The 21,490-nt window shown below is 59.0% G+C and overlaps 2 long non-coding RNA genes across 3 annotated transcripts; both read right to left on the bottom strand.

The window, feature by feature from the left end:
- Positions 1-1,408: 1,408 nt before the first annotated feature.
- LOC123602051 lies at positions 1,409-6,689 on the bottom strand. The gene is made up of 3 exons (XR_006714337.1): positions 6,573-6,689; positions 5,738-5,822; positions 1,409-3,402 (listed from the first exon to the last, which is right to left on the bottom strand). It is a non-coding gene; the product is annotated as an uncharacterized LOC123602051 (long non-coding RNA).
- Positions 6,690-6,691: 2 nt separating this feature from the next.
- On the bottom strand, positions 6,692-9,285 carry LOC123602050. Of its 2 annotated transcripts, XR_006714336.1 has the most exons (4): positions 9,057-9,285; positions 8,341-8,444; positions 7,865-8,023; positions 6,692-6,807 (listed from the first exon to the last, which is right to left on the bottom strand). It is a non-coding gene; the product is annotated as an uncharacterized LOC123602050 (long non-coding RNA). The 2 variants fall into 2 exon arrangements; XR_006714335.1 differs by having other exon boundaries at positions 8,341-9,285.
- Between the last annotated feature and the right edge of the window lie 12,205 nt (positions 9,286-21,490).

Raw genomic sequence — 21,490 nt, 5'->3', positions numbered from 1 at the left:
GCAGGAGAGGGGCCGGCCCAGGCCTATTGTTTGGGGCGTCACCCGACGGGAGAGGGGCCCATTGTCCCGAGGCAATCTGCCACACTCCTGCCTCCCCACATCGTCCAAGAAGAGGGGAGACCGCCCCGGACACGGCCGGGAAGCCTCGGTGACACGCACAGACCAGCAACCCCACCTCCCGGTGCACGGCCTTTCTCGGTCCCCCCGCGCCGTGTCTCGTTTTGAAATTCGGAAACAAAACCCCATGTCTCCTAAGCCCTTCACCGTCCCTGCTGACCGGGTTGCAGCTTCCGAGCGGGACCCTGTTAACCTAAATTTGCTTGAACGGAGACACCGTGAAGGCCCACCCGCGTGTCCGCACCTGACCTGACGTGGTATCTCGCGCGCCCGTCTTCCCGACTCTCCGAACCACCCACGGGGACGCGGCTGCTGACCATTTCTCGCGTGAGGCCGGAAGGTCCCGTGATGGGAACGGCCAAGGTTCCTCCCCTAATAAGTCTTGACAATGCTCTAAAAGAAGACAGAAAAGACACCTCATTTTTCACAAACGCTGCTACCCAGGAGATGAGCCAATCGAGCCTACAATGGAGCCCCCATAATCCTCGACTGGTATCAGCCCAGACCGTCCTGGGCCAAAGCTTGAGGCTTTTGGCCGCAGACCCAGGCTGGTGTTTCAGAACCATCCAAAAAGTCTGCCGGCAAGAAAAGCCAACGTGGGGTCTTTCTCCCCGCGTCTCAGGTGAGCCTCCGTGGCCTGCGTCGCCCCAGGCGAGAGGAACAAAGCCCTGAGGCAAAGGCCAGCTGCAGCGAATGCCTTTACTCCTCCCAGCCCGACCCGAGTGGATCTTGATTCAACACAGCAAGCGGAGACACGAAAGGTAGCCGATTGCAGGATCGCGTCGGGGGGTGCGTGGCAAGGGGAAATCTGTGCACTGTGAACCTTAAGAGCTAAAAGGCAACTCGTCATCTGCACGTGTGCATAGCGGCTGCAGGGTCGGGCTCTAAGCGGGACCACACCTCCACACCTTAACCATGAGCCACGAGGGCCCCTCGGCGGGGTCCTGGGGACAGGGCCCGGCGCCTCTCCTTCTCCCCGGGATCCAGCGTAGGCTCCCCCATTCCGAGTGCTCGATTGTTACTTGTAAGAAAGGATGGAGAAGCGGAGGAAAGGAGAAATGCAGGAATAGAGGGATGGAACGTCAGAGGGTGGAGGGATGCAGGGATGCAGGGATGGGGGTTGGAGGGATACAGTGTTACAGGGATTGGGGTTGGAGGGATGCAGGGATGAAGGGATGGGGTTGGAGGGATGCAGGGATGAAGGGATGGGGGTTGGAGGGATGCAGGGATGAGGATTGGAGGGATGCAATGATACAGGGATGGAGGTTGGAGGGATGCAGGGATGGGGGTTTGAGGGATGCAGTGTTACAGGGAGTGGGGTTGGAGGGATGCAGGGATGAAGGGATGGGGGTTGGAGGGATGCAGGGATGGGGGTTGGAGGGATACAGTGTTACAGGGATTGGGGTTGGAGGGATGCAGGGATGAAGGGATGGGGTTGGAGGGATGCAGGGATGAAGGGATGGGGATTGGAGGGATGCAGGGATGGGGGTTGGAGGGATGCAGTGTTACAGGGAGTGGGGTTGGAGGGATGCAGGGATGAAGGGATGGGGGTTGGAGGGATGTAGGGATGAGGGTTGGAGGGATGTAGGGATGGGGGTTGGAGGGATGCAATGATACAGGGATGGGGGTTGGAGGCATGCAGGGATGAGGAGATGGGGGTCAGTGGGAGGAAGGGGAGGAAGGCCAGAAGGAAGGACAGCACGCATGCAAAGTTTACGCAATATGCACCTGTACCCCCTTCTTTGAGGGACCCCCGAAGAGAAGGCTGACTCCTCTGAAGCTCTGGGAAGGGCCCACCGCAGCCCGCTGGCCACGGTAGCAACCACTCACCCTGCTGGCCGCCCCCTCCCCTGGTCCTTTAGCCTGGAGGACCCTCCGGCAATCACCCTGCCCTTGGTGTCCCCGCCCACATCATCCGGCCGACTCGGCTGCTGCCTGCCTCCCAGGTGTCCCCTCTCCTCCTGGCCAGAAGAGCCCCGGTTTTGCCCACGTGTTGGCTGTGCTGCGCCTCACGGGCCAAAGAGCCCGTCGGTCTCACCCCGCCAGGCATCAGACACGGCGTGAGACACGGCCCTGACCAGCGCGACGCTGGGAAGGCTCATGAATCTTGCCGGTGAAAGAAAACGTCACGCAAGGTGTCCCTTCCCCACCCCAGACGCTGCCACGTAGGGACGTGGTGCCAGACGAGACCACCACCCCCCTGCACCCAGATCCCCGACATCCAGGGGCTTCTGGATCGGCCGACCCTGCCGCCGTCCCCCTTCCTGCAGACGGGTCAGGTGTCCGCATGGGGGCCACTCAGCCTAACACAGAGGGGGGCCCCTAAAAGACAGGGACCATGACTCGAGAAGGCAATGCACCACTGGGCCAAGAGCATGGCCCCAAGAGAGCCTCGGGCCCATCGGCCGCTTCCCAGGACTCGGACGTCACTCCCGCCCCAGCTGGGCGTCCCCAGAGAGGTCACTCCGCCGCTCTGTGCCTACGTCCCCTGAGTGTGAAATATCAGTGACGTCTGCTTCATGTGGCTTTTGTGAGTGTAAATGAGACAAGAAACCTCACAAAACCGGCACACACTTAAAGCTCCCTGAACACACAGGCCGCGGCTGCAGAAGTCCCGAAACCCCGCGGCTAGCCGCAAGGCTGCCCGTGGGGTGAGCAGGGGGCGGTGTGGGTACTCTCTCCCCCTCCTGCCCGAGCAGCTCCTTCTGGTTTACGTCGGGGGTCTGCGTGTGCTTGGGTGTGAACGAGAGCTCTGATGCTCAATGAAGTTTGAAAGCCCAGGTCCCCAAGGCCTTCCCGCCAACGGCCTGGGACTCTGACCGCCACTTGCCTTGGGCCTGGAAACAGGTCTAACGCTCTCCAGGCGCACGGAATCAAAGCCCCTCTGTCGAGCACACATTTTCCAAGCGCTTGGAGGGTCTGGGAGGTCCTGGGAGGTGGTGAGGACGGGAGGTTTTAATCGGCCCTCCCCTGGGCCAACACCACCTCTTGAGAAAGAGCCGCTCAAAGAGAGTACAATTTCCCAACCCGGGGAGGGCATGTGTTTAATTAAGATCCATAAAAACGCAACCGGCCGAGCGAGAGAGCCATTTCATCTTTCATGGTCAATACGGGTGTGCGTCTTACCTGGAAAAAGTGGTTTATGCAGAAAGAATTTCCCAAATGGGTTCCATATGCCTGCTTTCCCCCAAGCGGGGCCTTCCACGGGGGTTGGGGAGGGGGGGGTGCTGGGACGCGAGTCCCCCTAGACGCTCGGCCTCAGAGCACACCCTCCAGCAGCTGCCGCTGTTTAAACAGAAGACGTCATGGCGAATGATCTACAGATTCCACAGATTGTTTCGTCCAGGGGAAATTGCTCCTGGAGCCAGCTCCGTCTCAGGTAAGCCACGGGGAACCGCTGGGAGTGAACTGTTCAACCCTCCGAGGGCCCTGACCCAGAGAGGGCCCCTCGCACAGACCGTTTATTGCCGATTACTCCGTGGCAGATCAAGGCCGTGAGCACGGGCCCAAGACACTTGGGACCCCAGCGACAGAAGGGGCAAAGGAATGTCTGGCTGCATCCCACACACACTGGACCCCGCCAGGTCCCAGAGACGGGACGTGACGAACGCAAGGCCACAAATCTAGGAAGCCATGGAGGGTGTCGTGCATTCAGGTTCCCAACTGAAGTCTAGAACTCAGTCCGAGGGGCATAGAGGGGAAAGAGGGCGAGGGGGCTGTCCTAAACACTCACCCCTCCCACTACTCAAATGTCACCTCCTCCAAGGGGCCTGCTGGGGTGCCCCTCCCATCACATGGCTCTCTGGCTCTTCCCTCTGTGACATGATTTTATAGATTTATCAGTTTACTTATTCACTGGCTTCATCCTCACTAGGACTGATTCCCAGGAGAGCAGGGATCACGTTTATCTTGCTCACTGCGGTATGCCTGTGCCTAGGACAGACCTTAGCAAGTAACAAGTGCTCGGTTCATCATCACGTCATCACCACCACCATCACCATCACCATCATCACCACCATCAGCATCATCATCATCACCACCATCATCACCTCCATCATCATCACCATCACCACCACCATCACCATTATCATCATCACCAGCATCATCACCTCCATCATCATCACCATCACCACCACCATCACCATCATCATCATCACCTCCATCATCATCACCATCATCACCACCACCATCACCTCCATCATCACCATCATCATCATCACCTCCATCATCACCTCCATCATCACCTCCATCATCATCACCACCATCACCATCATCATCATCACCTCCATCATCATCACCATCATCACCACCACCATCACCTCCATCATCACCTCCATCATCACCACCATCACCATCATCATCATCACCACCATCACCACCATCACCATCAATCATCATCACCACCATCATCACCTCCATCATCATCACCACCATCACCATCATCATCACCACCACCATCATCACCTCCATCATCACCACCACCATCACCATCATCATCATCACCTCCATCATCATCACCATCATCACCACCACAATCACCTCCATCATCATCACCATCATCGCCACCACCATCACCTCCATCATCACCATCATCATCATCACCTCCATCATCACCTCCACCATCACCACCATCACCATCATCATCATCACCACCATCATCACCTCCATCACCATCATCATTATCACCATCACCATCATCATCATCACCTCCATCATCATCACCATCATCACCACCATCACCATCATCATTATCACCAGCATCATCACCTCCATCATCACCTCCATCATCACCTCCATCATCTTCACCACCATCATCACCACCATCATCATCACCACATCCTCACCACCATCACCACCATCATCATCACTCCCATCAGCACCACCATAAACCATCATCACCATCACCATCCGAATACCAGTAAGAGTTAACCTACACTGAGTGCCCACCAGACATTGTTCCATGGGCTCTCCATAGGTTGACCATGGTACCCCCAGTCCTGTGAAATAGAGCTGTATATTTACCCTCACAGGCGAGGATGCTGAGGGACAGGGCTTCAGAAGCTTGCCCAGAGTCAGACAACTGACGAAGGGCGGTGCTGGGATATCCTCGAATTGACAGAAATGGCCCCAAGGTTGACGGCCCAGCCTCTGTGAATGGCGTGAGGGCAGCCCTCTGCCCTGACGCTTCATTTCATCTCGCAGCAAATGACAAAGTAACTACAGTCGTGCCCATTCTACAGAGAAAGAAACCAGGGCAGGTGGAGGTCTGGCCACTTCCCCGCCGTCACCAAGTTGTATGACTTCCACTGGCCCCACAACCTCCGGCGATGAGATCCCGGCCGCTAGGGTTTCCACAGACGGCAGAGTCAGCTGCCCACCTGGGGCTCAGCTGCACCGGCTGCCCGGCTGCCCCAGGCCGCCCCTCTGCACCCCAGCCCTTCCCCCGTCCTCAGCCTGTCTTGCACACGCACGGCCGTGACTCTGCATTGCATGGTCTATCGCCAGCTCTGACAGACCCCGATCTCTCACTGCGGGGACAGGCCCCACCTACTGTGGGGCCTCTGAGGGTGAGTCTCCCCGTGGACCATCATCCCCCCTTCGCTTCCACCCCGCTGTGCACCGGCCGACGCCCACGCTGTGTAGACTCAGGAACCACCCAGCCGGAGTTCCGGATGACGTCCCGACGGAGCCTGTGGCTTCAGAATCTGGGGGAGAGGATGCAAAGCAAGCATTCAGGGTGGTCCTCAGAGAAGACCTCAGTCAGCATCTGGAGACCTGACCTGAACTGAGCCGGGGTCCGTCTCCAGCTCTGAGCTGCCTCAGTTTCCACATCTGAGCAAAGCGGTCGGATCCCACCACCACACAGCTCACACCCGCCCCAGGGTCTGGACTGTGCGCTGCATGGCTTCGGGTCGGGCTTTTAACTCTCAAACGGCCTCAAGAACCCCTTCAGGTATTTGAAACAGAAATGTATGGGGAAGGTGTGTGGAGCGGTTTTAAAAACAGGTCTATTCTGGGGCCTTTCTTCAGGATTTCCGGGCAGACCGCCAGCTTCTCTTTCCAATTAAACGCCCCATTTGGCCGGCCGGTGGGCCCTGGGAGGAAACGAGATGCCTGCTACCAGGGCTGTCTGGATATAATTTGGGGGACAGGAGATCTCACAAGCCCGGGGCGGGGGTGCACGTGAGATGCGTTCCCCGCGAGGTCCCCGGAGAGGAAAAGGACCCGCGCAGGGCCTATGGAAGGACACGGTCCTGGAGCAGCGGGGAGCTGGGGGCTGGGGGAGGAAAGGCGTGACGAGGGTCACCAACAGACAGCATCCCGGCCGAGGGGTCAGTGAGAGCATGGGTCCTGCCATCCCGAGGCCCCTCTCCCAACACCCACCCTGGGGGACGTTGGGAGCCACAGCTGAGGAGGGGAGCGATGTGCCAGGGATAACCCTGTCCCGAGCTCACTGACCCAGAACTCCAGATGCTTCCTGTGGCCGCGAGAAACCCCTGGAGGGGACGCTGTCTGCGGATGGGGAAACCGAGGTTCGGGGCGACCGCATCTGCCAAGGGAGGCCACAGCCCGGCAGGGGTCCAGAGGAGTCTAGAAGCGGCGAGCGGGCAGAGAAGCGTCCCAGGCAGGCCGCTCGCGTGTGCCAATGTCTGAGCACATATGCACATCCATGTACTGGTCGGGAAGCATCTTTGAAGAAAAAAAAGTAATGAAATGACTATGAGCATAAGCCAGGTGCCTGGAAAGGAAACAGAGGGAAGATGAAAGGCAGGAGGCCCCCCCCTGCCCCCCCCACCTCCACGCCCCCTTCCGGAAGCTTCCGTGGGGCCGAGGGCCTGCCAATGGCTCCCATTTGTGGAAGCCGGCCCACTGGAGCCGCCGCGGCAGAGGGGACACGTCGAGCGAGGGCCCGTGACCCGGACGTGGCTATCTGGGCCCACGATCTGAGTACCAGATGGGCCCTGTCCCGCTCCCTACAAAACAGGAAATCCGTCTGAAAGGCAAGACGAGTGGCCGTGCCTGCCTCCTTCCCATCTGCCGCGGCGTGCGAGCACCTGGGCTGTCACCAGCGAGCGCTGATTGATTCTGGGGATTTATGGCCGAGGGCCCGTTATCAGCTGTGCTATCAAAGGCTTGGGACCGGCTTGACCCCACCAGCCACGTCAATATGCCGCGCCTCTGAGACATGTCAAGCCCTCTAATTCAAGGTGACAGCGATACGATTTCGTGTCAGGCCCAGAGAGACGGCTTCCTGTTTTGCCAACGACTTGCGCCTGATTTCAAGGCAAATTCGAGATCACTCGGAAACGTCGCCCCCCCCCTCCTGCTCCCCTTCCCGCTCGCAGGCCGAGGGCACGGCAGGCCCGGCTCACCAGCCTGGGGTTTCACCTCTGAGGCCGAAGCTCAGATCGGAAGCTGTTGGGAAGGCTGCCCCCCCACCCCCCACCGCCCGTGCCGGGGGAGACACCGAGTGGACAAGCGAGCTTTCCGTTCTCCCAATTTGCGTCCGGAGCGCTGTGTGACGTGGGCGAAGCAGCTCGCCCTCTCTGTTTCTTGTTTCCTTTGGCCGTACAACAAGCTCTTCCGTGCTGTGATTTAAAGGTGACCCTCCTCGGCCCGGACTTCCAAAGCCCCACCCCGGCCCCTTCCCACGCGCCCCGCACCCCAGCTGCCCCGAACGCCTCGCTGGTCTCAGAGCCGGGCCCACACAGCGCCACCGCCCGGCCTCTCGTGGTACGACACTAACCCCTGACCCCATCTGTAGAGGGATGAGCACCGGCCAGGCCCTCACCGTGCATTCCCGTTTTACAGATGGGGAGACTGAGGCTCGGAGTCATGCAGTGAGAAAGCTGGTGGTGCCGACAACCAAAGGCAGGTTCTGCTCTGCAGGCAGAGCCCTGTGAGTCTTTACGAGAGGGTGTGGGAGAGACAGAGACAGGAGACGGAGATGCGGCCGTGAGACCCTCTCACAGCCGGACGGACGGAGGGGGCTCTGCGTCGGCGGCCGAGCACAGGTGGCCGCGGGGAATCGTCCTCTGCGGCCCCAAACGTCGCAGACGAGGTTCCGAGCTGCAGGGCCAGCACGGGTGGTCCCGGACGGAAATGCGAGACAGGGGGACCCAAGTCCCCTGGAGGAACCAGCCCCCCTGACAGCCCGGACTCCGGCCTCCGGGGCTCCCACAAACCCCTACCCCCGACCACCTCCACGAAGGGTGTTCTCACCTCAATATCACGCGGCTGGTCAGGGCTGCGACTCGGCCAAGAACCCAGTTCTCGTCCCCGGGAAGAAGCCGGGGCCCGTTGTGGTCCGTGGTTTAAATCAGTTTCTGTAAAAGGCTCCAGTGAGAAGTTTCTACGATACGTCAATTTTAAAGGTTATTTCTGTTGACATTTGCAAACCACGGTGAACGGTTCTCCCCAGAGGGGTCTGCCGGGGGGCCTCCTGCAAAGGCCGGGACGCTCACCTTCCCAGCTCCAGCCACGGCGCCCCAGCGTGCGCTCCTAGACGGGCCCGCGGGCCAGCTCGACCGGGAAGGGCCAGGCGGGGCTCCCAGGTCACCCGCAGGCGCGCACGCATCCATCCAAGCATTCGGCAAGCACCTACGTGCCAGGCACCGAGCAGGACGGGGACAGCCCTCCCCCGTGCCCTCCCCTCCCGCCCCGCTGTACCCAGCCCGTGCTGTCACCTCCCAAGACGCCTCTGACGTCCGGCGTCGGGCTCCACAGCGTCCGGGCACTGACTCCTCGGATGAGACCAGACAGGCAGCCTCCGCCCACCGTCCGCCTCGATCCCCAGCCCCCCGCCTTCTTTCCACCCACCCGGGGCTCGGGGACTTAGGGTCTGGGAAACGAGGTCCCTGCTGGAATCCGAGCCCATGTAGCCCTGTCTGTCTGTCCCAAACCCAAGCTTAGGCGCTCGCTTTCATTCCCGCACGTACCTGGTCCACCCGCACCGACAAGAACGGGGCCGCAGAGCAGTGACGCTGGCTCATGCCACTGAGCTTCGTGACCCACCCGTCACTGTTCAAAATACCTCTCCAAGCACCGGCTCTCAACCCAAGAAGGCAGGTGCTGGGGCACCCGGGTGGCTCAGCTGGTTAAGTGTCCACCTTCGGCTCAGGTCATGATCTCGCGGTTCGTGGGTTCGAGCCCCAGGTCGGGCCCTGTGCTGACGACTTGGAGCCTGGAGCCTGCTTCGGACTCTGTGTCTCCCTCTCTCTCTGCCCCTCCCCCGCTTGCGCTCTGTCTCCCCGTCTCTCTCTCTCTCTCAAAAGCAAACATTTAAAAACAGCGCCAGGTGTTATGGCCTCCATTTTACAGATGGGTACACTGAGGCACAGAGAAGTTAAGGAACCAAGGTTACCCAAGTAACGGGTGCCCAGGCCAGGACTCAAACCCAGGGGGTCCTACGGCCCTGAGCTGCCTGTCAACAGTGGGCAGCGGGGCTCCAGGCATCTCCCAGCCCCCTTGCTGTCCCCACCTCCTCTTCCAACCTGCAAACCGTGCTCCGGGCTCCCCTCCTCTCCCGGTCTCCCTCCTTCTCTGTGCCGGTGACCCCCGACCCAGTCTCCATCCGGGGCTTTTCCCCCCGGGGTGTGCCACGTCCAAGGCTTTCTCAGCTGGGGCTTCAGGGGACGTAGGGGGGCGGCCTTGACAAATGACCACAGGCCGGGGGCTTGAAACAACAGACGTGTGCTCTCTCTCGGTACCGGGGGCCAGAGTCTGAAATCAAGACGGCACTGGGGCCGGGCTCCCTCCAGCCTCTGCCTCCTTCTCCACGTGGCCCCTCCCCTCCGTCTGGGTGCTCTCCTCTTCGGACAAGCACACTTGTCCCCCGATTGAGGGCCCCCCCCAGTGCATCGAGGATGATCTTAAGGTCCTTCACTCAGTGACACCTGTAATGATCCTTTTCCGTGGGGACTCGGACGTATCTTTGGGGGCACAATTCAACAGGGGCCCAGTATTCACTCCGCTGGAGTTCTGAACCCTTTAGGAAGCGGACGAGCTCTGCAGGCAAAAACTGAAGTGTGGCCTCCATCACTGAAAAGGCTGGATTCAGATCGCCTAGGTCATAGACATGAGGGTCACAGGCCGATGAACCCCGGGCCCCAGATCTGAGCAGGTCTACCCCTGGGAAGGTCAAGGTTGCGCTGGGACAGCAGCCTTGCTGCCCACGGAGCAGACCCACGTGATGCGAGGCGGAAAGAGAGAGGGGCCGGAGCCCCCAGGTCTCCGTCACTTAAGCCCCCCGTTCCTCCCGGGGGGCAGGAAGGAGGGACCCGCAGAGGCCAGCTACTGCCCCTCGTGTCCCTCACGCAGGCACCGCCTCTTAGTATCGAATTCCATCTGTTCCGGTTACATTTTGCATAACAAACTGTCCCCAAACCCGGTGGCTCAAGACGACAATCACCTTGTATTTTTTCTCACCGTTTCTGTGGGTCGGGGACTCAGGCAGGCACAGTAGGGACCATTGCTCTCTGCTCCGTGACATCCCTGGGGGGCTCGGCTGGCAGCTCAAAGGCAGGCTGGGGGTAGAATCATCTGGAAGTTCATTCCCTCCCATGTCTGGCGGCTGAGGCTGGTGTCTGCTGGGGGCTTACGGGACTATGGGCCAGAATCATGGGGGGCGGCAGGGGCGGCGGGGGCAGGGGGGACCCCCCTGGGAGGCTTGGGCTCCCTGGCATCATGGGAGGCACGTCCCCAGGGCGAGCTCAAGAGGGAGAGCCACGCGGAAGCCACACCGCCTTTTCCGCCCCGGGCCGGGGAGTCACAGGGTGCTCCTCCTGCCACACACTCGGGGACAGCTCCCTGCCGGGAAGGGCGTGTGGGCATCGGCCACACCGCGAGGGTAGGACAGGGGGCACCGGTTCCCCGGCCCCCCCCCCCCAGACCGAACATGGCCCAGGCAGAACTCTCCAGTTTTCCCCAAGCCCCATCATGTGTCCACGCCACTTGGGGGCCAAAGCCTCCCCTCGCCCTCCCGGTGGCAGGCCACACGCCGTGTCCTTCCCGGGGAAGCCGCCCCAGCCCCCGAGGATCCGGACGGGCCGGCAGAAGCTGCAGGCCCCACGGGCGGGGAGACAGTGAGGCAGATTCCCTCCCCCATTGCCTCATCCCCCAAAGGGCTTTGATAAATGGAGAGATAGGCCCACTCATTCTTGGGCGCCACAGGGAGGGATGCCCTGTCACTACAACGGGCCTGGACCCCTTATCATGCGGTCACTCCACAAATCACCAAAGACGGGCTGACGTCACCCCCTCGGAGGGGCTTCAGAGGGGCCGCTAATCCTAATGGATTTGCCCCAGTGGAGATAAAGAACCTTCTCGTTCCTCCTGTATTGTGGTAATTCACTTTACGAATAGATTCAAGGAAGGTGGCTGGGGGCGCCGGGGGCGGGGGGGGGGGGGGGACACGGTCAGCCCCAGGAGACAGCATTCTGGAATAGTCTCCGCAGGCAGGCCGACGGTGCCGTTCCGGGGAGGCCAGGGTCAGGCCGGGCTGGCTGGAGCCCCGACACATCGTTTGCGGGGCCCAGTGCAAAAGGAAAACGGCCCAGCCCCTAGTTCAACATCTGTCAACAATTTCATGACGGCGACAGTGTTAAGCCAAGCCCGGGGCTCTCGCCTGAGAGCAGGGCCGCGTATGGCTGCACACGCTATACAGGCCACACATCCGGGACACCGGCCCTGCTCCCCGGTCCCCCTGGCGAGAGCTGCCAGCAACCCCACGTGCTCAGGAAGGTCAGAGCGCACGCCGCTGGGCCCAGAGGGCCACTTCCGTGGCCCCGAGTTAGCCTGAGGCCACCAGAAAGGGGCCCGTAGTTCTGAGATCAAATCCCGACTCTTCCCTCCTCCGAGCTATGCTGCCTTAAGTGTATCACTTGACCTCTCTGAGCCTCAGGTTCCCCACCTGTAAACTAAGGTGGCCATCACCCCCTCCAACAGGCTGATGCGGGAGTTCAGTGAAAGGGTGCATGTGAAGGGCGACGCCCAGCACTTAAAGAATGGGCGTGGGGGAGGGGCAGGCCTGTTTTGGGGGGGGACACAGAGGGCAGAGGAGGATGGGGTCCACTCACCAAGAGGGCCACCCCACCCCGTGGGAGGAAGTGGGAACACCAAGGCGGACTCAGTCCCCCACTCCAGTAAAGCAGCCACACCCAGGTGGGGACGTGGAGGAGGGGTGAAGTCAGAGGCCACGGAGCAAATTCCCGCAAAATTGCGAGCACAAAACTAGGCGTGCCCTTGAATGTGAGCTGGCGGGAGGGAAGAAATTCACCATGCCCGTGTTGCCAAGCGTCCAAAGATTGCAAACGGCACAAAATCCAGCAGAGTACCCGCGCTGTTCTGTCTGGCCCATTTCTGCGACACCTTTGTTCTGTGTTTGGGGCTGCGCACCGTTCTGTCGCCCCTCAACACGACCCTCCTTCGGCGATCGTATTGTCTTTTCCGTGAAGAGACTAGAAAGTCTTGCAGAATTGCTGCTGTGCGCGTAACCGGAATGTGTCTATTATTGGCGGATTAGGACAGTTTCCTTCACGATTCCGACTGTCGGAGGTTTTGTTTCTGTTGTGACACAGGAAGAGGGGTTTTGTTTTTGGAGCTTCGGGGAGCCGACGCGTTTAGGCTTCTGCTAAGAGCGTTCCTTCCCATCACAGTTAATTTTGGAATAATCAATAACTCGGAAAAAGCAGCAACGATGTGACGTCAAGGCGAATGCAGAGGGAATTCAAATGAATTTCTTACGTCTTTTTCATTGTGGTGAAACACACAGAACATAAAATCTACTGTCTCAGTCATTGTCACGTGCCCAGTTCAGTGGCATTAAATCCACTCACCTTGTTATGCGACAACCACCCCCCGCAGCCCCCTCCAGAGCCTTTTCATCTTGTGAAACTGAAACTCTGTCCCCGTTAAACACCAGCTCCCCGGTCGGTCCTCCTCTCCAGCCCCGGCCACCATTCGACTTTCTGTCCAGCCTGACTGCTTCAGGTACCTCCTCCAAATACCTCGGAATCACACAGCGTTTGTCCGTTTGCGTCTGGCCTGTTCCACTCGGCATAGTGTCCTCAGGGTTCATCCATGCTGTGACAGGCGTCAGAACATCCTTCCTTTTTAGGGCTAGAGAATAGTCCGTGGTGCGGATGGACCCCGTTTTGGGCATCCGTTCATCCATCAACGGACACTTAGGTGGCCTCCACGTCTTGGCTGTCGGGGATAACGCTACTCGGAGCGTGGGTGTGCAAATATCTCGTCAAGACCCTGCTTTCAATTCTTTGGGGTATAGGCACCCAGACGTGGAAATTGCCAGATCATACGGTAATTCTGGTTCAGTTTTCGGGGAACCTCCGTATCGTTTTCCACAGCAGGAGCACCACGTTATGTTACCGCGAGCGAAGGCCTCCAATGTCTCCACATCCTCGCCACCGCTCGTCATTTTCTGTTTTCTTTTTTTATATGTATATAGTTTATTTATCTATTTTTGAGAGACAGCGAGTTCATGAGAGAGGGGCAGAGAGAGAGAGAGAGAGAGAGAGAGAGAATCCCAAACAGGCTCCACGCTGTCAGCACAGAGCCTGACCCGGGGCTCAAACCCAAGAACCGAGAGATCCTGAGCTGAGCCGAGATCAGGAGTCGGGCGCGTAACCTCCTGAGCCACCCGGGCGTCCCTGTTTCCTTGATACGAATCTTCCTAAGAGGCGTGGATGGGCTTTGACTCACATTTCCCTCATGGTTCAAATGCATTTTCACCTTGTCGCGACGTTCTACTGGACTACGTAGGTCCAACCCCTGCTTACTCTTCTGTACGACGCATTAAGTTACTGATGGGCGTGTGTCCCAGTGTCTTTAGGCCACTGTGCTGCATTGGGACACCCTCCTGCCCTCCGCTACCGGGGAAGCACCAGGTTTCGTGAGGACGAGATGCATCCTGAGCTCTAAGAAGCAAGCTGATCCCTTGAGATGCACGAGGCATGCTTCGTTCACACAGAGATATTCAGCTGCACGTATGCTGTGCCCTGCAAATCCAGGGGCCCTGCTCAGCGTGATTTTGCCAGGATTCCCATCCAAAAAAAAAAAAAAAAAAAAAAAATGACAAAATGCCTATATGACAGCGTGGTCTATTTAAGAACCACAGAGCCCGCGTTATCGAGAACATTCTTAAAGGAGAAACCTTTCGCTTTTACTACATTTGCTAAGAACTGAATCCCCTCCTCACGACGTGACTCGTACGATAATTGAACAAATTTGCCAGAAACGAGCTCCCGGCTCCATGAATGTCGAGCTTCATTTCTCCTGCCCGCACACGCACACCCGGGGCCAAGGGGCCACCAGAAAGGCTGGCAACACAGTACAACCATCCCAAGGGATCGCCCCCTGTGGGCGCAGCTGGGTCCCCAGAATCCAACCTGAGCCTGGAGTCCGTGGTGTCTCAGCTGTCTCGGGAAGGGGACACACCCCACCAAACCCACTCTCCGTCACCTGGACCCCAAGGCGGGGACAAGTCGGAGAAGCAAGGAACGACAGGTATACCGGCTGTCATCAAAATATCTCACTCCTGCGCGTATAAAGAAATACGGGTGATGGTGTGAGCCCATGGCGCGGGCCCTCGCGGTGAGGGCGCCCCTGGAAACGCGCTCACGGTAAACCGCCAGGGCAGGAAGACCTCCGTGTTCCGGGTGTGGATTCAAGCGGCTCGAATCCCAGGGTCGCTTCTGGTGAACACGGTCTGTGCTGTTAAGACCCAGAGGGTCCCCTTCCCAAGCCTCCCGATGGCCCTGGGCCAGATCACCTGAGGGGTCAGTGCAGGTCGAGATAAATATATGGCAGCCCCCCCCCCGCCCCCGCTTCCCACCCAACCTGATGCCAAAACCCGGGGCCGACCCCCAACACCTTGCCCGGACCATGGAACTGCCGGGAAAGTTCTCACCTTCCCCTCGGCCAGCCCAAGCTTGATCGTGCAAGCCCACCCAAGCCACTTTCCCATGGCTTCCGGTTCCTGGCGCGATGAAGCCCCAGGCCTCCGTGGCCCCATCTGGCCACCCCCGCCCTGTCACCCCCTCACCTGCCCTGCCCCTGCCTCAAATTCCCGGCCTATCGGTTCGGAGGAGGTGAGAGACCAGAGAGCATTGCGCGCCCCCACTTGCCAGAGGAAACCCCTTCCCCTCTCGCCCCCCGAATTGTCGGGAAGGCGGCAAAACCATCACAGCCGCTTTCCGTCGGGCCTGTAAAGTGCAGAACTTGGGTCAAGGTTCTCTCTGTTCTGCAGCAGGTGTAAACCTAGCCGAGTGTTCCTCCAGAGGGAACTTGAAACGAGGGCAGCCGTGACATTGGGTAACCAACGCTCAGCCGGCCGTGACCCTCCAGTGCTCCCAGCTCAAACCACCCTGCCTCCCCCACCCCCCTCCCCCCCGCCCCCCACCAAGAACGCGCCAAGCCTTCCTGCAGAGTGCAGCCCGCCCGGGAGCCGAGGCTGAAGCAGCTGTGGGTCTCCTTGTCATCGATAATGAATACGGGTACGTCCGGGGTCAACGCGGATTCGGAGAAGGATACCCTTCTGGGTAGGAACCCAGCGCATGGTTTGAAATCGGAGAAAATGATCAGCGGACCGCGGCCGCCGCGCCATCCCTCCCAGGGAAAGAAGCCCAGGGAGGGCTCTGGCACTAGAAAGACTTTTCTCCCAAGTTCCCAGCAGCTGGAACCATCGTCCTTCCTGTCATCATCCCAGGAACAAAAACTCAGCCCTCAGGAAGCGTCGCCCGTGCCGCGAGGGGCTCCTCGTGACAGGAGCAGCTCTGGAAACGATCAGAAAACATTAAAGGAGCAAAACGCATTTGGCCGCGTCGCATCTGTGGGGCAAGATTCCGCTCTGCCCCAGACTAAGCCTCCGCTCACTCAATTAGGTCGAGGAAAATGGACAAGGGCTCAAACTCATCGTCGAAAAGATCTCATTTCTTAGCAAATGCGGTTTACTGTTAAAAGGGGGAAGTGGTCTGCTTCCTCCGTGAATAAAGACAATTTGGGGAGATCCTGGGCACGGGAGCCAGAGATAAAAGGGAAGACATATCTTGACATATGAGTTCACCAGCCGATGCCCGCACACACGCGGAGATCTGAGATGAAATCACGGAGCTAACGACAACTGAAATGTTGCAGGACATCGCGAATGACATCATGGGTCCCCGGCTTCGTCGGTAATGTGTAACGGGCCAGCTGATAATGCAATCAGAGACCGGCTGTCAGTCTGTGCGGTGAGATACGCTCAGAAGACGTCTGCTGGGCCAGATTCAAGCTCCCCTGGGCCTCAGTAATGCCGCAGAAATGACAAGACCCACTTGCCGGCAAGGGGGAGAAGCCGGGCGGGTGAAGAAAACTTACCTGCAGCGAACAAGGAGCCACACGGTTTGAAATGTGAGACCTCAGTTGGGTAGAGAGCACCATTCCAGGGACGGTCAGGCTGCTGCACAGTCCGAAAAGTTGGCCGGAGTTTCGGCAAATTTTACGAAGCACAGGCCGACCGAGAGCTTCGGAGGCACCATACCGGCGGTCGGTCCTTTGGGTGTCCGCGTAACGGGACCGCGTGGGAGGAAGCGGAAGGGACCCCAGAACGCTTGCAATCTTGTCGACCCTTTGTGTTCCTGATGTGTGACTCAGGGCACAACAGGGTGCTGTCCCCAGCGCCGCTGAGCAGGGCGAAGACAGACCGCGTGGGCCGCTGAGCGGTTTAGCAGAACCCCTTCGGGCCGGGCCGGGGGGAAGAGGGAGCTTGGGTGGGTCTGGCAGGGAGGGTGGCCAGCGCGGAAGAAGAGGCAGGATGAGCAGAGTCACGGGAAGGGGCCCCGAGTATTCGGAGGGACCGTGAGGAACCGGGCTTGGCGGATGAGGGACGTGGTTCGGGAGAGCCCGATGTCGCCGGGGCCCCGAGGGCAGAGAGGAGAAAGGGAAGGGCCCCGTTCCTATCCAGCCGCCTGGACACCCGCGTCCCGGCTCGGCTCGGCTCGACACGCCCAGGGTGTCCCCAACGCCTGCTCACGTAACCTCAGCACCCCTGCCGGCAAGAGGGTCATTTCCTTCTCCCTGCCCCCTTCCCGGAAACGGCCCGGGCACTCATGCCCAGAGGGACGCAGGTCCTGGAGGGTCCGAGCCGCCAGCACGGTTCCTGGGAGTCGGAAGTATCCCGGCTTGGAGCTACTTCTCCCGTAAGGGGTTCTCAGGAACCTCTCCGCCTCGTTGTAGAAAGTTACACTGGGCTTCTGAGCACAACTCAGAAGCTTCGAATAAGTATAGTTTATTTTTTTACTGTTTATTTATTTTGAGAGAGAGAGAGAGAGAGAGAGAGAGAGAGAGAGAATCCCAGGCAGGCTCCGCACTGTCATCACAGAGCCCGACTCGGGGCTCAGACCCACAGACCGTGAGACCGTGAACTGAGCCGAATCAAGAATCGGAGGTTTAACCAACCGAGCCGCCCGGCTGCTCCCTGATAAATATACTTTAATGAAATACCGTGCAAACATCCAGAAGGCGGGACGTCACTTGCCGCCTTTCCCACATGTGCCTGCCCAGGGAACCCTTCCGTGTGGAGAATCCCTCAGGGTGGGGATCCAAGGAACACACTTTGGGAAAAGTTCAGGAGAGCTTGGTCCCAGGATCCTGGCGACTTCTAGAATTCAACCTGCTATCATTTCCTCCCCAGGGCGCATGCCCGGGGCACAGGCCGGCCTCCTCCGCCCCTCAGTCGGGGTGACCGGGAAATGCAGCCAGGGGTTCAGCGCCACGTTGAATCAATCCTGAGCCCACGGAGCCCGGTTTGGCTTTTTTTCCTTGTTTTTGTACAGAACGTGAGTTCTCTTTTGGTTTCGCTGTGTATTTCGACACAACCTCAAAGGTGCAGAAAAGCTGCAGAGATCATGCCAACACGCGGATGCCCTTCACCTAGACCCACCGTCACCCTGGGCATTTCGCCCGTTGGCTTTCTCGCTCAGCCTTTCTTTATACATACGCGTATCTTTGTCTCCGAACCACAACATTGCCGACAACCCGTGTCGCTGTGCCCTTCTGGTCGGCTTGCGGGACCCGAGGCCTTCACGTGGGAATCTGGGGCGGAGGGTGGGGGGGAGGGGACTCCATTCCACCCATAGCAATCCTTCAATATTCTGGCGCGTATCTTTTAATCACAAGGACGTTTTCTCACGTAGCCACAGCACAACCGTTCTTTTTAAGAATGAATGGGGCGCCCGGGTGGCTCAGTCACTTAAGCGTCCGACTTCGGCTCGGGTCCCCGATCTCCCTGTTCGTGAGTTCGAGCCCCGCATCGGGCTCTGTCTCTCTCGCTCTCAAAAATAAAATTAAAACATTAAAAAAAATTTCTTTTTAAGAATGAATAGGGCTTTTAAGGAGGTTTACGGCAGCACAGTTATTAAATTCTGACAATTGGCCATTGACACAATATCCTCCGATGCGTGATGCCCACTCAGATTTTTCCGGTCACCCCCAAAATGGTCTTTCACAGCATTGAATTTCAGAATACGACCAACCATGGCATTCAGCGGGATGCCTTTCTGAGTTTCCTTTATTGTGGACGCATCTTCCGTTTTTCCTTTGTCTCCGTGACGCTGGCACCTCCAGGGCAGCTACGGGACTGCGGCTGTGCCCGCGGTGCTGCCGTCGGGAGGCACACGCCGTCACTGGGTCCCCACGCTGGCACCGTTGACGCGGATCCCTCGGTGAGGGTGGCCTTCTCCGGCTTTCTCCAATCGCCCCTTTGAATGGAGTTGAGTCCCTTCAAAGTGTCCCATGGAAAGATGCCAAGTAGCTCGATCTACGCTACACTTTGGCCCGAGGGTCTCATCTCCGTCGGTGAGCGTGCCACTTGCCTAAATCACTCCCTGCTCCGATGGTTCCAAATTTGCAATTTCCGGAACCTACCATCCCGCCCACATTTGTCAGCTGGTGTTGCACCCTAAAGAGCTTTCTTTTCTCCGAGGTGGGTTTACCTCTCCATCTACTAATCCGCTATCACGTGTGGACTCAGGGATCCACACTCTCACGATGGGATGATGATCCGTTGCTGGCATTATACTCAGTGATGCTGGAATGCTCGGCCTTGGGGAGCTCGAGTGGGTCCTGTCCTCGTATGTGTCCCTGGATGGGGGGCGGGGGGGGGCTCGTATATAAATGGTCTGCAGGGAGCACATGAGCTGCCTGAAACCACACCCAAGGATGGCTTGTCTGTGTGCTTTGCGAGGGGGGTGAAGGTCCAGTAGCTTCCATCACATGTGCAAAGGGGCCGTCACCTCCCCCAAAACGCAGAGAGGCTCCAGAACTGTCCATGTTACGGCAGCCGCCTCCGGGTCACAAATGAGCACAGGCCATGCTCACGGTGTAGCACTCACATGGGGGGGTCCCCCGAAAGCCCCCACGCGCTTCAGCGTCACATGATGTCTACAAGGCAGAAGGTGGCTCTGTCGGGTCACAGGGGAGCTTCCCCGAGCGGGGAGGAGGAAAGTGGGGTCGTCACTGCGTCCGTCCCCTCGGAGCCAGTCAGTACGGGACTGAGGGTGTCTGGGCAGCGAGCTATGAAATCGGAAGCTACCTGGGCAGGACTCTCGGAGCGAACCTCGGTTCTGGGGCCGCCACAGGGCAGAAACGGCTTCAGCCATGTGGCTAATCCTTGGCCGTAGTGAGCAGGGAGGCCAGGGGCCCGCACGCCCTCTGGGCACAAACGTCCAAAGGTGTCACCGTGGAAGACGCCCCCACACAGGGACCTTGCTGCGACACTCCCAGTGGTTGCCATGAGGCAGGCGCCTCCCCCCCACCCCGCCCGGCTCACTCAGCACTTGACACGAGCTTGGGTGTGGATGAACACCACCCCCGTTCCACACCCCAGGAAACTGGGGCCCAGACAAGCTTCGCCTACCATCCCCCAGCTCATAAGTGGCCCAAGAGGCCTTGAACTCAAATCTGCCACCCCGTCCACACGGGCCAGACGCCCCGCTCAGGGCAGAGTTCAAGCTCGAAGCCCTGAGAAAGGGGCCGTGGTCGACCACAGGAAGCACCCCTAATTCCACCCCGTACCGGTGCCCCTCGCCATGTGACTGCAGTCCCCCCCCAACCCTGCCCACGGCTGCGGGTTCGGCCACGTGACTCACTTGGACCAGGAGAATGTCAGCTGCACATGCAAACAAAGGCTTGAAAGATGCTTTGGGGGGGCGCCTGGGAGCTCAGTCGGTTGACCGTCCGACTTCAGCTCAGGTCACGATCTCGCGGTCCGTGAGTTCGAGCCCCGCGTCAGGCTCTGGGCTGATGGCTCAGAGCCTGGAGGCTGCTTCCGATTCTGTGTCCCCCTCTCTCTCTGCCCCTCTCCCACTCGTGCGCACGCGCTCGCTCTCTCTCTCTCTTTCTCAAAAATAAATAAATATTTTTTTAAAAAGGATGCTTTGGGGACTGGGCTAATCACCTGCACCCCTGCTAGGGCTGCAAGAAGGCTATGCCCACAGGAGCCCTGTGGTCCCCGGAAGAGTGGACACACGGAGCATGTCCTGGCCTGGAGCCAAGCCCAGCCGAGTCCACTGCGGATCAGCGAAACCCCGGCCAGTCCACAGACCCGCCCCTCGGACCAGGCAGCAAGGCAAGAAATACATTCTGATGGTTGTGTGCCCTGAGTTTGAAATGCTTTGTTACACAGCACTCCTGGGGCAATCGCTGACTGATACATCGATATTACTGGGGACCCCCGATCTCACGTCACCCTCGCTTTCTACATCGGACTGATCGCCTTCCTATTTGTGAGCGCCTGCGTCTCTGAGCAGGAACCTCATGGTCTTCTCCTGTGGTGGGGGGAGTCCGGGGGAAACAGCTGGACGAAAGTCACAACCGTAGAAGACAGGATGCACTTTCCATCTGAGTAACGCGTCAGTCTGGCCCAGCACCCGAGGCAAGAGGAAGGGACAGAGAAGGGCACCCAGGAAGGGCACAAATAAGGGCCTTTGTGGAAACGGCCTCCGTGAAAGAAGCAGCCCCGAGCCAAGACTGGGAGGTAAGGCCCTGATAAGGGCTGCAGCCATGGGAGCATGCCGGAGCCAGCTGGGCCTCATTATTGGTCTGATTCTCTGACTGGAGGCCTCCTGGGGACGACCAGGCCAATTGCAGGATAGCACTGAGAACAGAACAGGACAAAAATCCCTGGGACGCTCTCTGCTTCCCCAGGAGGGAGAGTGGCTTCCCAGAGAATGGGTTCCCAGTGACCTAAAATGCAAACGAGGTGGCAGGTGTGGGCTTTCCTTCGGGCACCTTGGCCATCGTGCCCGGCTTCCGCCCTTCAAAGCATGCACGGTAATGAGGAAGGGCCGTGGTTCAGAGCTGGGAGTCTCACCCGGGC

Source organism: Leopardus geoffroyi, chromosome D1 (genome assembly GCF_018350155.1).
Source record: "Leopardus geoffroyi isolate Oge1 chromosome D1, O.geoffroyi_Oge1_pat1.0, whole genome shotgun sequence".
Classification (NCBI taxonomy): domain Eukaryota; kingdom Metazoa; phylum Chordata; class Mammalia; order Carnivora; family Felidae; genus Leopardus; species Leopardus geoffroyi.
This window is presented reverse-complemented; position numbering and strand designations above follow the sequence as displayed.